The sequence below is a fragment of the Eleutherodactylus coqui genome, chromosome 4, assembly GCF_035609145.1.
Source record: "Eleutherodactylus coqui strain aEleCoq1 chromosome 4, aEleCoq1.hap1, whole genome shotgun sequence".
In the NCBI taxonomy this organism is placed as follows: Eukaryota; Metazoa; Chordata; class Amphibia; order Anura; family Eleutherodactylidae; genus Eleutherodactylus; species Eleutherodactylus coqui.
This window is the reverse complement of record NC_089840.1, coordinates 281173474-281188116: the sequence shown is the minus strand read 5'-3', so window position 1 is coordinate 281188116 and position 14643 is coordinate 281173474. Positions and strand designations below refer to the sequence as shown.

The window sequence follows — 14643 nt, the reverse complement described above, 5'->3', positions numbered from 1 at the left end:
CCCCCGTTATCCCGCATCACTGTAATTGGTGGTAGCGACTGATCCTCTCTGGCCAAGTTGGCCAGCAAGTGACCATTTTATCTCCCTAATGCAAAACCTGGTGACAGGAATAAAGAAGTTTCTTTTTGTATATTAAATGAGCAGCAGTTTATATTCCCGTCGCAGGTCACTGAGACCTAAGGAAGCTTGAGGGGAAGGATATGCTACATGTTTGGCCTCTGCTGAGTCAAGGCGGCGCTCCAAGTCTAATCGGGTGGCCCGCAGAGACCTTCTATGTTCAACTATGGAGGAGGCAAAAAGACCCCCTGGTAACAGCCTTAAAGGCGTTCTATTTTATCTTTAGCATAGATATTAAATGGGTTTTCGCACTTCTAGTTGTTTAGCTGCAAGAAGCAGACAGCTCTGTACATTGTGCAGTGGCCTAGATTGGTTTGCAGGCTCAGTATCATTCACTTCAGTATGACTCAGTCGGCAGTACCAACTTCGACCACTGTGCAATGCAGAGAGCTATCTGCTTCCTGCAAAAAACAAACTGCTAGAAGTGGGACAGTGCCTTTAAAAAATACAAAGAATTTAATTAAAACAGTTATACAAAAAAATATTCCAAAGGTTGTTACATATAAGCAATTGGTTATTACAGAGCTATTTCGATTATCATATATATCTATATCTCTCTACTCTCTAACTTCCAGGTGTCGTACAAGCGTTAAATTTCTCAAGAGCATTCTTTACATCTTAATAGGAAAAGTAAAGGGGTAACAACTTGATTATTCAATGCTAAGTGCAAAAGGATTTGCACTCTTGTGTAATGTACTTAATCTAATTCTCTAACTTCCTGATGTCGTACAAACATGAAATTTGGCAGGAGCATTCTTTAGGTCCTAAATAGGAAAGGTAAAGGGGTCACAACTCGATTATTCAATACTAATTGCAAAAGTAGGTGCCCCCCTAAGAAATGTAAGTTCCCGATGTCATGCAATCATGAGGGCTAGACATAGACATACTGGTACTGAGAGGGTTAACACCCTTTGGGTGTGGCAACTAAACACCCGGTGGGGTTAGCGATGGTGGCCCAGTGGCTTTGTGACACCTAAAATTATGGTCTCTCCTTATGCTTTACATGTTTGGAATGCTGTGAAATAAAACTGGCAGGCACCAGATTTTAAAGAAAGTTTAAGTCTCCTGGAGTCTATCTACACATGTCATGCACCATTTTCCTGATGTTGAGGTTGGCGATCTGCAGGCGAGTACCCTCTTGCCACATATGGTAGAGGGGGAGCTGGCACAAAATGGAGGGGAACGGAGAGGAGATAGAGCCAGTGCAGGAAACACTGAAAGAGTGGTCAGAGACGTAGGAGGAGAACCAGGAGAGAGCAGTGTCCTTTAGACCAATGAAGCAAAGCATAGCAAGGAGGAGGTCATGGTCGACAGTGTCTAATGCAGCAGAGAGATCAAGGAGCATTAGTAGGGAGTAGTCGCCCCTTGATTTGGCCATCATCAGGTCATTGTGTGAGGGCAGATACTTTTGTGAGGGGCTTTCGGTCGAATGTATGGGGTAGAAGCCGGACTGGAGGGAGTCGAGGAGAGAGTTATCAGAGAGATGAAGGGGAGGTTCGATATGAGTCGGCAGTTGGCAGCATTGGTCGGGTCAAGGGTCAGTTTCCTTAGCAGAGGGGATATGATGGAGTGTTTAAATGAGGCGGGGAAAATACCAGAGGTCAGGGAGAGGTAGAAGATGGAGGTGAGGTGGGTAATGACAGCCGGGGAAAGGGACTGCAGATGGTGTGAGGGAAGAGGGTCACTAGAGCAGGAGGTGGGGCGAGCAGCGGAGAGCAGTCTGGAGACTTCTTCTCTGTCATTGGTTCTAGTATAAATAGTAAGTGATGGATGCCGTGCTGAAGCAGCCGGGATCAGCGGTAGCCGTTTAGTGTTTGGGGATTTCCTTTTGGATGTATTAGATTTTTTCTTTGAAGTGGTCGACTAGCTCTCCAGCACTGAGATCCATCATGGGAGCCTGTTCTTGGGGGCTGAGGAGGTAGAGGAAGGTGTTGAGGAGTCATTTGGGGTTGTGTGATAGTGAGGAGACGAGGGAGGTGAAATAAACTTGTTTGGCGTGGTGGAGGGCGAGGTCGTAGGTTTTGAGCATATATTTGTAGTGGGTGAAGTCTGCTGGCTGTTTGGGTTTGCGCCACAGTCGTTCAGCATACCTAGAGCATCGCCAGATGAAGCGCGCTTGGTGTGTGAGCCAAGATAGTCATGATCTGCGGTGGACGGCTCGGGGCACGGGGGGTGCCGCTTCATCCAGGGCGCGTCTGAGGGAGGTGGAGTAGTGTTCAGATTACGGCATGAGAGGAGGAAGATGTGGGACAGGGAGGACTGTGAGATCTCGGCAAACTGCTGGGTGCGGATGGTAATAACGCCACACTGAGGGTTTGATGTAAAATATATATTGTACTCCCCCAATCCCCGATCAGCGCAGCGTCTGCTTTGTGCACAAATATATGGTTCCCAGCATCCATACTAAGCACACAATACACACGCTCGGCTCCGCTCCTCCATCTCTCACACATTTGGCTCTGCTCCTCGGTCTCCCACTCGCTCGCCTCCGCTCCATCCATCCACTCTCTGAATACCTCCTCACACAGCAGAGTCCTGCATCCACTGAGAGGAGAGACCTGGTCATGTGACCCCTTGTCTCCTCCCACACACTGATCACATGACAGTGACATCATCACAGGTACTGGAAGCACAGAACAAGGCTCCTGTCCGGCTGCAGGTGGAGGTATGTGGGGACTCCAGCACTGGGGGGCAGATTTATGGAAGCCCATAGCAACCAATCATAGAGCTGTGATTGGTTGCTATGGGTGACAGGGACAGATTTACTTTCAGGCTGTTTGCTGCAGCTTTCTCTGCCAGAATGCTCTTGGTCATTATGGGGTTAATAAGGAAGTCACCGGGTTCTGCGCCAACTTTATTTCCGTAAGACGGGAATTCAAAACCTGCAACATAAAGTGACATTTTCTTGCCATGTTCTATCGTAATGCGGCTGTTCGGGGGTTAATAAGTGAATGGATCTCCTCCCTTCACATGTAACATTCCTGTAATGCGGCTGTTCGGGAGTTAATAAGTGAATGGATCTCCTCCCCTCACATGTAACGTTCCTGTAATGCGGCTGTTCAGGGGTTAATAAGTGAATGGATCTCCTCCCCTCACATGGAACATTCCTGTAATGCGGCTGTTCGGGGGTTAATAAGTGAATGGATCTCCTCCCCTCACATGGAACATTCCTGTAATGCGGCTGTTCGGGGGTTAATAAGTGAATGGATCTCCTCCCCTCACATGTAACATTCCTGTAATGCGGCTGTTTGGGGGTTAATAAGTGAATGGATCTCCTCCCCTCACATGTAACATTCCTGTAATGCGGCTGTTCGGGGGTTAATAAGTGAATGTAGCTCCTCCCCTCACATGTAACATTCCTGTACTGCGGCTGTTCGGGGGTTAATAAGTGAATGGATCTCCTCCCCTCACATGTAACATTCCTGTAATGTGGCTGTTCGGGGGTTAATAAGTGAATGGATCTCCTCCCCTCACATGTAACATTCCTGTACTGCGGCTGTTCGGGGGTTAATAAGTGAATGGATCTCCTGCCCTCACATGTGACATTCCTGTAATGCGGCTATTCGGGGGTTAATAAGTGAATGTAGCTCCTCCCCTCACATATAACATTCCTCTAATTCGGCTGTTCGGGGGTTAATAAGTGAATGGATCTCCTCCCCTCCCTGTAACATTCCTGTAATGCGGCTGTTCGGGGGTTAATAAGTGAATGGATCTCCTCCCCTCACATGTAACATTCCTGTAATGCGGCTGTTTGGGGATTAATAAGTGAATGGATCTCCTCCCCTCCCTGTAACATTCCTGTAATACGGCTGTTCGGGGGTTAATAAGTGAATGGATCTCCTCCCCCCACATGTAACATTCCTGTAATGCGGCTGTTCGGGGGTTAATAAGTGAATGGATCTCCTCCCCTCACATGTAACATTCCTGTAATGCGGCTGTTCGGGGGCTAATAAGTGAATGGATCTCCTCCCCTCACATGTAACATTCCTGTAATGCGGCTGTTCGGGGGTTAATAAGTGAATGGATCTCCTCCCCTCACATGTAACATTCCTGTAATGCGGCTGTTTGGGGGTTAGTAAGTGAATGAATCTCCTCCCCTCCCTGTAACATTCCTGTAATGCGGCTGTTCGGGGGTTAATAAGTGAATGAATCTCCTCCCCTCACATGTAACATTCCTGTAATGCGGCTGTTCGGGGGTTAATAAGTGAATGGATCTCCTCCCCTCACATGTAACATTCCTGTAATGCGGCTGTTTGGGGGTTAATAAGTGAATGTAGCTCCTCCCCTCACATGTAACATTCCTGTAATGCGGCTGTTCGGGGGTTAATAAGTGAATGTAGCTCCTCCCCTCACATGTAACATTTACACATTAAACGTTAAAGGGGTTCCGATATGAAGAGGATAAATAAGCTCCTCCCCTTGCCTGGCGGGGCCGATCATCAGTGATGTCCTCTGCATCTTTTATCTTTCCTTGCAGCTTCTTAAAGCAGAGCTGGAGCAGACAAAATGACCCCTTCCGGCTCTGCTCCGTCCATGAGCCACTTCCTAGGTCAGCGGACGGGCCCCACGTCACAAGCAGTGCTTGCTGTTCGCGGCCCATCCGTCCTGGCTCAGCGTCAAGGGCTTCTTTCTTCTGCGCATGCGCGCGATCCCAGAGGGGGGGAAGGGGCGGCCCGTCCTGACTGACGTCAGAGGGCTTCTTTCTTCTGCGCATGCGCGCGATCCCAGAGGGGGGGGGAAGGGGCGGCCCGTCCTGACTGACGTCAGAGGGCTCCTTTCCTCTGCGCCTGCGCGTGATGCCGGAGGGAAGGGGGGGGGGGGGGGGGGCGGTATGTCCTGACTGACGTCAGGGGGATTCCCAACAGCTCAGCAGAAATCAGCTGAGGAGAGGCACTGCCGTCAGTCTGCAGCTGCTTATATACGGATCATGGGGCTGATTTAGACTGAGGCAGCTGCACAATGCTGATGGTCTTAAGGGCTTCTTCAGATGACCGTATATCGGCTCGGTTTTCACGCCCAGCCGATATACGGTGCCCTCGTCTGCAGGGGGAGGAGGATGGAAGAGCCAGGAGCAGGAACTGAGCTCCCACCCCCTCTCCACCCCTTGCCATTATTTACAATGGGAGGGGCGGGTGGGAGCTTCTCCCTGACCTTAGCTCCGCCCCCACCCACCTCTCCCATTGCAAATAGTGGCGAGGGGCGGGAGCTCAGTTCCTGCTTCTGGCTCTTCCATCCCCCCCCCCTCTCTTTCTCTACACTTGTCAAAACCCAGCAGAGGGCCACAGGCTGTGGATTTTAAAAGGGTAAAGTACAGTAATACTCACAGATACTCAGGTGAACGGCCACAGAAGTGATTATTAGGCTGGGTTCAGGGCGGAGATCTCGCGGTTTGGCCGCAGCGAAATGTCCCGTGGCAAAAACAAACAGCAGCATGTTCTATTCCGTCACTCACCGCTTGCGCCGGTGGCCCGGCAGCCGGCACATGAAAGACCAGGAGCTGCGGGGCGCGGGTGAGTACGCTCTGCTCTTTGCAGGCACTTGGGTCGGGTCCCGCGGCGAGAATTCTCGCTGCCGGGTCCAACCCAGCCGTCTGCAGGCGGCCTTACACTGTGTCTGCTAACAGCAATAGAACTGTCCCCAGCTTCACATTGTTAGCTGCCGCCCACAAGCATCACATGACTATTTGTGGGCAGGCAGGCTGGCTGTTCTCTCCACGGCAACCCTGGAAGGAGGAAGCTGTGTTCAAGCTCAAAGCCTGCTGGGAGATGACCCCCAGCTGCACAACAACAACAGCACATGCTGATAACAAAGGTAAGCATTAGCTAAAGCAAGCCATAAATCGTGGGTTCCCTGTGTCCATTAGGCCGACCAGGGAACACCGGATGCTAAAACATAAAAACGTCATTCGTGTCAGAACCCCTTTACTTTTCCGCATTTTGAGGAACACTTTGTTTTCCTGCACCAAGCCAAGTTTGCAGCGGCTCATAGGTGTCACAATGATAGATACCCCCCCAAATGACCCCATTTTATTAACTGCACCCCTTAATGTATCCACTTAGGGGGGTCGTGTGTATTTTGACCCCACAGTTTTTTTTAGGAATTAATTCAATTTAGAGGAGAAAAAATAAAACTTTATATTTTTGCAAATATGTCATTTTAAAGACATATTTTTTCCCTATAGTGCCCATGAAAATGAGGATTGATACCCCAAAATGGATCCCCCTGTTTCTCCCGTCTACAGAAATCTACTAATTGTGGCCCTAATCTTCTGTCTGGATGCACAACGGGGCCCAAAATGAAAGGAGCAGTCGGTGGTTTTCAGAACAGAAATTTTGCTTGAAGGCGTTTTAGGCCCCATTGCACTATTGTAGCGCTCTTGAGCGGCCAAACCCAAAGAGAACCCCCACAAATGACCCCATTTTGAAAACTAGACCCCTTACCGGATTTATCTGGGGGTGTGCTGCCCATTTTGACCCCACAGTTTTTGAATGAATTCAAGCAAAGCAAAAGGAAAAAAATGTGATTTTCGTTTTTTTGTCAATTCTGTCATTTTAAAAACCGCTTTTTTTGTACAGCACACACATGAATGAAGACTTACACCCCAAAATAGATACCCCTGTTTCTCCCGTGTTCAGAGACATACCCATTGTGGCCCTAGTCTTATATCTGGATGCATAATGGGGCCCAAAATGTAAGAAGTAGTCGGTGGCTTTCAGAACAGAAATTTAGCATGAAGGGGATTTAGGCCCCATTACACACTTATAGAGCCCTTGAGCGGCCAAAACGACGGAAAACCCCCACAAATGACCCGATTTTAAAAACTAGACCCCGTAACAAATTTATATAGGGGTGTACTGTGTATTTTTACCATATAATTTTTGAATAAATCTAAGCAAAGCAGTAGGAAAAAATTACAATTTTCATTTTTTTGGCAGTTGTATCAATTTAAAAACTGTTTTTTTTTTTCTTTTTTGTACAGCACACAAATGAATGAAGACTTTCACCCCAAAATGGATCCCCCTGTTTGTCCCGTGTTCAGAATCATACCCCTTGTGGCCCTAATCTACTTAAAGGACACATGGCAAGGCCTGTAATGGAAGGAGCACCCGTTGGATTTCAGGGTACAACGGAATAAATTCGAGGCCCCATTGCCCACTTGTGCGGAATAAAAATTGGCACGTTAAAAAAATCCCCCCCCCCCCCGCATCCTTTTTGGCATTCCCAAATCTTAGATAAGTAATAATGTGAATTGTGTGGTATTTCCGAAGACAGGGGTAATTACGGAGGCTGGTTGGGATGGGTACATGGGGCAATAAAACCAGGTATGCCCCTCCTCTCATGCTTTTTGGGGGGTATTTCGTGACCTCAGCGGCAGGTATGGGGTGTAAAAAATGGCGCTCCGTGAGTCTTTGTAAGCTTGATGAGGTGCAGCGGTCTCACACAGAGGTCGCTCAACAAGCTGCTCCTGGAACTGCAGGAAGGCGAACGTTCCCGGGGCTTCTTGTAAAATACGTATTACAGGTAGCGGTCTAAATAATGCCGGGCTCATGCAGCCATATGTGGAATCCGCTTGCGGAGGCCTGCAGCGAATCCCAGCTATGAGCCTGGGTGTGAGCCCTGCGTATGGCCGCGTAATGCACTGCGCATAACTGCCTACTCACACAGGCGGTCATTCGCATTACATATTTTTTTGTTTGTATTTCCCGCACCGGCGCTTAGCAATGACACGGGTACCCGCAGTCCGTACACAATGTAGTTGCGTATGGGCAGCGGGTATATCCGCGACCATGGAGCACAATGGGCTCTATGTTGCAGATATCAGCAGTAAAATAGAACTTCCTGCGTTCTCTTTTCTACAAGTGGATTACGTAATTCCGACCCACTAATGGGAGCGGAATTGTGTAATCCAATGCGATTGATCCGTGTATTACCGCGGATCAGAAACATGCGGAATCCGTAATTCCTATCCAGTCATGTGAGACCGGCCTAAGGTAGATCGCTACCTTTTTATCACGTGACCGGCGACCGCGCAACAAGGTCACTGCTCCAGTCTCTCGGCAACCATTGATCGCTGGGAGTAAGGAGATTTTAAAATTTCCTGGGCTCCCCGACTCCTGCGCATGTGTCCGGTGTTTTGCTGGTGGTCGCATGTGCAGAATCCATGAAAGTTCACGGAGGAAGTTCACGTCGGGGTTTAAATACGGAGGCCTCCGGTAAAAAGTTTCATTTCATCTCACCGATCGCATCAGTGAGGGGAGATGAAGCTTCACCTTTTTTTTACTTTGACGTGGTTGCCATTATCCGTTGGATAACGGCGAACACGTGATCAGGAACCGCTCACTGTGGCTCTCCGTGAAATCTCTGGGCTCTCGGCTAAGTTTTGTAGCCAGGCGCAGGGAGATTTTTAAATTCCTCTGGCAATCCACGGCTTTTGTGCATGCGTCTGCCATTTTGGCGACTGGCGCGTGCGCAGAAGCTGGGGTAAGGTCCGCTGATAAATCCGGGAGCCTTAGGTACGTCATTTCATCCTCCCTCACGGATATGATCCATGAGAGGAGATGAAAACGTAAGCTTTTTTTAACATTTTTTTACTTTTTAAAACTTTTTTTTTTACTTTTTAAATTATTTTTTTACTTTACATGATCACTGCTATCCATTGGATAACAGTGATCATGTCCCTGGTGACATCCCTCTGCTCCGAGCTACACATGGCAGCCAGGAGCAGAGGGATTTTAAATTTCCCGGCTCTCGAGCCCCTCTGTGCACGCGCCCGATGATTGACATTGGGTGCGCATGCGCAGAAGGGGACCTCGGGTCCCGGGAGATCAGGACATCGCCGGCGGACCTGAGGTGAGGATTTTCACCTCCCCTCATGGATCCGATCCATGAGGGGAGGTGAAACTGACACTTTTTAAAAAAATCTTTTTTTTTACTTTTTCACGATCGCCGCTATCCCGGGGACATCTCCTGGTTTCCGGCTACCTTCAGGAGCCGGGAGCCAGCAGATTTTAAATCTGCCGGGGCTCCCGGCCTTCTGCGCATGCGTGTAACGTCATACGTCTGGCGCGCATGCGCAGAAGAGCTGCCTCGGGGCCCGGAGGACCCACTCACCGCGGGACATCACGGACAAGCCGGGTGAGTATTTTCAGCTGCCCTGATGGATCTGATCCATCAGGGCAGCTGAATATCTAACTTTTTTCACTTTTTTAAAAACTTTATTGCGATCGGCACTATCCATTGGATAGTGCCAATCGCAATGCCGGGGGGGAAAAGCCCGCAGCCCGGGATGACAGCTCCATGCTGTTGGCTACCTACGGGCACTGACAGCATGGAGCTGTCACGTCCAGAGCCTGAGGGGCATTAATCCTAAGAGGACGCATAATACTACGTCCTATAGGATTAAAGCCCACTCAGACAGGACATAGTTTCCCGATGGGGCCGTCACTAAGGGGCTAAGATTGTAGGAGCAGTACCACCTTTCCATTCATGTAAACTTATCTTATCTAAAACACACACATGGACAGAAGGGGAGGGGGAAGGGAAATAGACGAGGATGGCAAGGGGGGGTGGGGTAGGAGTGGGGGGTGGAAGAAGAAATAAATGCAGAGGAATGACTCTGGGTGGAGAGTCCTCTGAACGCCGGTCCGGGTGGTGGTTTAGTCAAGTGAGCCTTGATCTAACCATCGTTTAAGGTCGTCCGACCCTCTGAACGCTACCCATGGCTGCCTTGTCTTGTAGTATGCTTCCCAAGATTTTGGGTCTTCGGCTCCCAGTTCGCCAAATCTCATGAGGGTGTGGAGTTCTTCAACCCACATGCCCCTAGTTGGAACGGTTGGAGAGCGCCAGAACCTTGAGATGAGTCTTCTCACTACTAATATGAAATGTTTTAGGAGACTTGATTTAGCGGCTCTCTCTTGCTGCCCGGGAATAGTGAGAGCAGGGCTAGTTTCGGTGTCATTATCACTCTTGAGTGGTTGATGTGGTTATATAGGGTTGTCACCTCGTCCCATAGGTCAGCCACTGGTCGACAGTCCTACCAGATGTGGGTCATTGTGCCTCGGCTCCCACTGCATCTCCAGCACACGGGAGAGGACTGGTGAAAGATCCTCTGTAGGTGGTCGGGGGGTCCTATAGCACCTTGAGACTATCTTATAGTTGAGGTCTTGTATTTTGCCAGCTGTGGATAGCTTGTGGGTTAGGGCTCAAATTTTACACCAGTCCTCCTCCGTGATACTTTCCCCTAATTCCTGTTCCCAGGCCTCCCTATAGTTCGGGGTCTCCTCCTCCGTCTCCCGATCCAGCAACATCTTATATAACGTGGAGATCATGGGCCTCTGGCTTAGGCTTGATATGCAGAGTTGCTCAAACTCCGTCAGGGGCGCTGTCAGGTTTTCTTTCGGAATCAGCGTACTCACAAAGCCTCTCAGCTGCAAGTATTAAAGCTAGGACCCTGGCTGAGGGTGGGGACTGGTCCAAGATCTCGGTCATGGGTTCGAGGCCCGTCTGCGTCACTACGTCCCTCAGTCCGGGGGTTGGCTCCGCTGGGATAGACAGCAGCCCCTTCTGGCTTATAGTAGCTTCAAATAGGGGATTTGCTATGAGCGGGGTTAAGGGGCCTGGGACTGTGACCAGTCTATGTTGGGGGGCAAAACTCGCCCATGTCTTAAATAGTTGTAGGCCAAAGGGGGAGATGTTGGGCATTGACTTAATCCATTTGGGCAGAATCCAGGGGGCTCCGTATAGGTCATCTATTTCACCTATGTGTTCTATATCTACCCAAAGCCTTGCGCTTCTACTTTTAAGGATGTCTAGGACGTAATTTGCAATGTTAGCCTTGTGGTAGAGGGAAAAGTCCGGGAAGCCCAGGCCCCCCTTTTCTTTTCCCCTCTTTAGCAGTGAGTAACGCAGACGCGGTTTGCGTCCTTTCCAAACGGAGTTGGAAATTAGGGATCTGATTTCTTTCAGGAATGTTCTTGGGAGCCCGATCGGGATTGTTTGACAGAGATATGGAAATCGGGGCAATACATTCATTTTAATTGCGTTGACTCGACCATTCCATGAGAGATATAGGGGGCTCCATTTGCTAAGGTCTCTCTCGAGTTTCTCAGCAAAGGGAGTGAAGTTTAGTTTAAAGCTTATTGGTAGCTCTGCGGGGATATTGACTCCCAGATACTTTAAGTGGGAACCAACCCAGCGAAAGGGGAGTACCGACTCCAAGTGGGAGACCTCGGCCTGCGGTAGAGAAATGTTTAGGGCCTCTGATTTCTGCGCATTAATTTTGTATATGTTGATCCTTCCGAACTTTTCAAATTTCTTTAGAAGTAGGGGCATGCCGACTCGGGGGTTGGATAGATACCACAATAAATCATCGGCAACTAGTGCCATTTTGTGTTCCAAGGAGCTGACTCTGACGCATTTAATCGAGTCATTACTTCAAATGGCGTTGGCTAGGGTCTCCATAGTTAGGATGTATAGAAAGGGGGAGAGGGGACACCCCTGCCTCGTCCCATTGCTTACTCTGAACGGGTCAGACAGGGTTCCACTTACTCTGATCCTATCCGTAGGGTCTTGGTATAGGGCCATGATCCACTGGAGCATCCATGGGCCCAGTCCAATTTTTCCCGAAGTGGCAGAGAGGAAGGCCCAACTTACCCTATCAAACGCTTTTCCGCATCAATTGAAAGGAGACATAAAGGGGTTTTTGTTGCTTTGGCTCTGGCTATTGGGAACATCGTTTTGATGGTGTTGTCCCTTGCCTCTCTGCCTTGGACAAAGCCAACTTGCTCCAAGTGGATCAGTCTAGGGATTAGGTTCTGGAGTCTGTTTGCTATCAGTTTGGCAAACATCTAAATATCGACGTTTATTAGCGATATCAGTCTATAACTCCCGCAGGCCGAGGGGTCCTTACCCGGTTTGAGGATGATGGTGATATGGGCTTGCCGCACCTGTTTGGGGAATGGGCATCCTCTATTTACTAAGTTAAATGCTTCTAAAGCTATTGGGGAGAGTTCTTCGGCAAATAGTTTATAGAATCTGGCCGTATAGCCATCTGGCCCTGGACTCTTATTTACTTTTAGATTTTGGATTATATCTAATAGTTCTTGGGGTGAAAAGTCTAGATCTAGTTTATCCGCCTCTGCAGATGCCAGGCTCTTGGGTGCATGATTGGATAGATAAGTGTCTATCTCGCTTTTAAGCAGTGGTGTTGTGGATTGGGTGTCTGTGGTGATATTATAGAGTTTATCATAGTAAGCTTTAAATTCCTCTAGGATGTCTTTGGTGTTGTGGATCAGATGGCCGCTGGTAGATTGTATTTTGGGTATATACGTAAGTGGGCCCTGGGGTGGAGGGTTCTGGCAAGTCGGTTCCCACATTTGTCTCCATACTCAAATGACCCTTTTTTAAAGGGGTTGTCTTGCGAAAGCAAGTGGGGTTAAGTACTTCTGTATGGCCATATTAATGCACTTTGTAATAAACATCGTGCATTAAATATGAGCCATACAGAAGTTATTCACTTACCTTCCCTGCGCTGGCGTCCCCGTCTCCATGGCTCTGTCTAATTTCAGCGTCTAATCTCCTGATTAGACGCGCTTGCGCAGATGGGTCTTTTCCCTTCGGCTCGGTCCGGCAGCAGCGGTGTTCTGGCTCCGCCCCCTTGTACGCGTCATCTCGTAGCCCCGCCCCGTCACATGTGCCGATTCCAGCCAATCAGGAGTCTGGAATCAGCACATGCGACGGGGGCGGAGCAACGCAATGACGCGTACAAGGGGGCGGAGCCAAAATGCCGCTGCTGCCGGACCGAGCCGAAGGGAAAAGACCCATCTGCGCAAGCGCGTCTAATCAGGAGATTAGACGCTGAAATTAGACAGAGCCATGGAGACGGGGACGCCAGCGCAGGGAAGGTAAGTGAATAACTTCTGTATGGCTCATATTTAATGCACGATGTATATTACAAAGTGCATTAATATGGCCATACAGAAGTACTTAACCCCACCTGCTTTTGCGAGGCAACCCCTTTAAGCTTGTCTCTAAGGGCCAACGAGCGCTGGTCTAAAATCTCAAGGATCTGTTGTCAGATTGATTTGATTTCTGATCTCAGGACTTCGCTTTGTTTGCGTTTGTTAGCAGTTTCCTTGGCTCTCAGAGAGGCTAGTAGGCCCGATAGGGTAGCCGATCTTTCTTTTTTGATTCTGGAACCTTGGGAGATTAACACACCTCTTAGGATACATTTAAGTGTCTCCCGCTTTATTGGCGCGGGTGTTTGATCTGCTAGATGTGACTCTTTGAAGATTTCAATCTCTTTTCTAATTGCGGCCACACAGATGGGGCCTCTTAGGAGATTATCACTTAGTCTCCAGGACTGGTATCTTGGGGTAGATCCCCAGCCCGCAAGACCTCCAAAGACTGGGGAATGGTCCGACCATGATAGGTCTCCGTGTGAGCAGGACGCGCCACTTTCGAGAAGACTATGTGAGATCAGGAGATAATCGATCCTGCTGTAGGAGCTGTGAGCTGCTGAATGGAAAGTGTAGTCCTGGGACTCTGGATGTAGGATTCTCCATAAATCAACTAGCTGTAGTGTGTCTAATTTTTTCTTAAGAGTCCTGGTTGCCGATCGGGAGACGGAGGACTTACCCGAAGAGGAGTCCACGGCGGGGTCCATTACCATATTGAGGTCTCCACCCAGAATTATTCTTGATCCATCTGCGAAGTTGGTCAGGGCCTTCAGCACTCTTGTTGCAAAAGGTACTTGGTTCTGGTTTGGGAGATAAATATTGGCAAAGGTGATTACAAAGCCTAGTATTTCCAGCTTGAGGAAAATATACCTTCCTCCCAGGTCGATCACTGAATCAATTTGTTGATTCTGGAGGGTTCTATGAAGGGCGATGCAGACTCCTCCCGCCTTTTTGAGGGGGCCGGGGCCATGTAGCCAAGTTGGGTAGTACGAGGAGGAACAGATTGGCACACCCCCCGCTTTGAAATGGGTCTCTTGCAACAGAGCCACCATCACCTTTTTTCTGTGGAGATGGTAGAGGAGCTGTCTTCTTTTCTGTGGGCTGTTCAGCCCTTTAGTATTGAATGAGCAAAAGGTTAAATTCGCCATTCAGTATGCGGGTGGGTGGGTGCTTTTCTTTCTCTCTTGAATGGGTTGGAGGGGGGGGCGGGTAGTGGAAGGGCACATGAGGAAAGAGTAAGTGGGGGGGGGGGGGGAACAGAAGGGCGAAACATACAACATAAATGTAAACGGAAACGAAAAGGGGCCACTGTAGATCCCCTAGAACTAAAGGTCTGCCTAAGCTTGGCAGAAAATAACAGCTTCAACTAGCTGTTAGCCCTAAGTGGGAGAGTGGGGGCTAAGGAGGGTTGGGTTTGGAGGTCCATTATCTGTTGAGAGTGTAAGTGTAGTTCCTGATTATGGGCTTCTAGGGTTTCAGTAGTCTTCTCCTGCGCCTCTTCTACTGCCTCTACTCTCTGGCCTATTTGTCGGATCTAGTGTTGCAGGGAAGCCATATCTTCCTTACGGGC

General features: G+C 49.1%; 1 pseudogene; it reads left to right on the top strand.

Annotated features, from left to right (window-relative positions):
• The first annotated feature begins 2753 nt into the window (after window positions 1-2753).
• Window positions 2754-14643, top strand: part of LOC136624397 (gastrula zinc finger protein XlCGF26.1-like) — a 30249-nt pseudogene continuing 18359 nt past the window's right edge.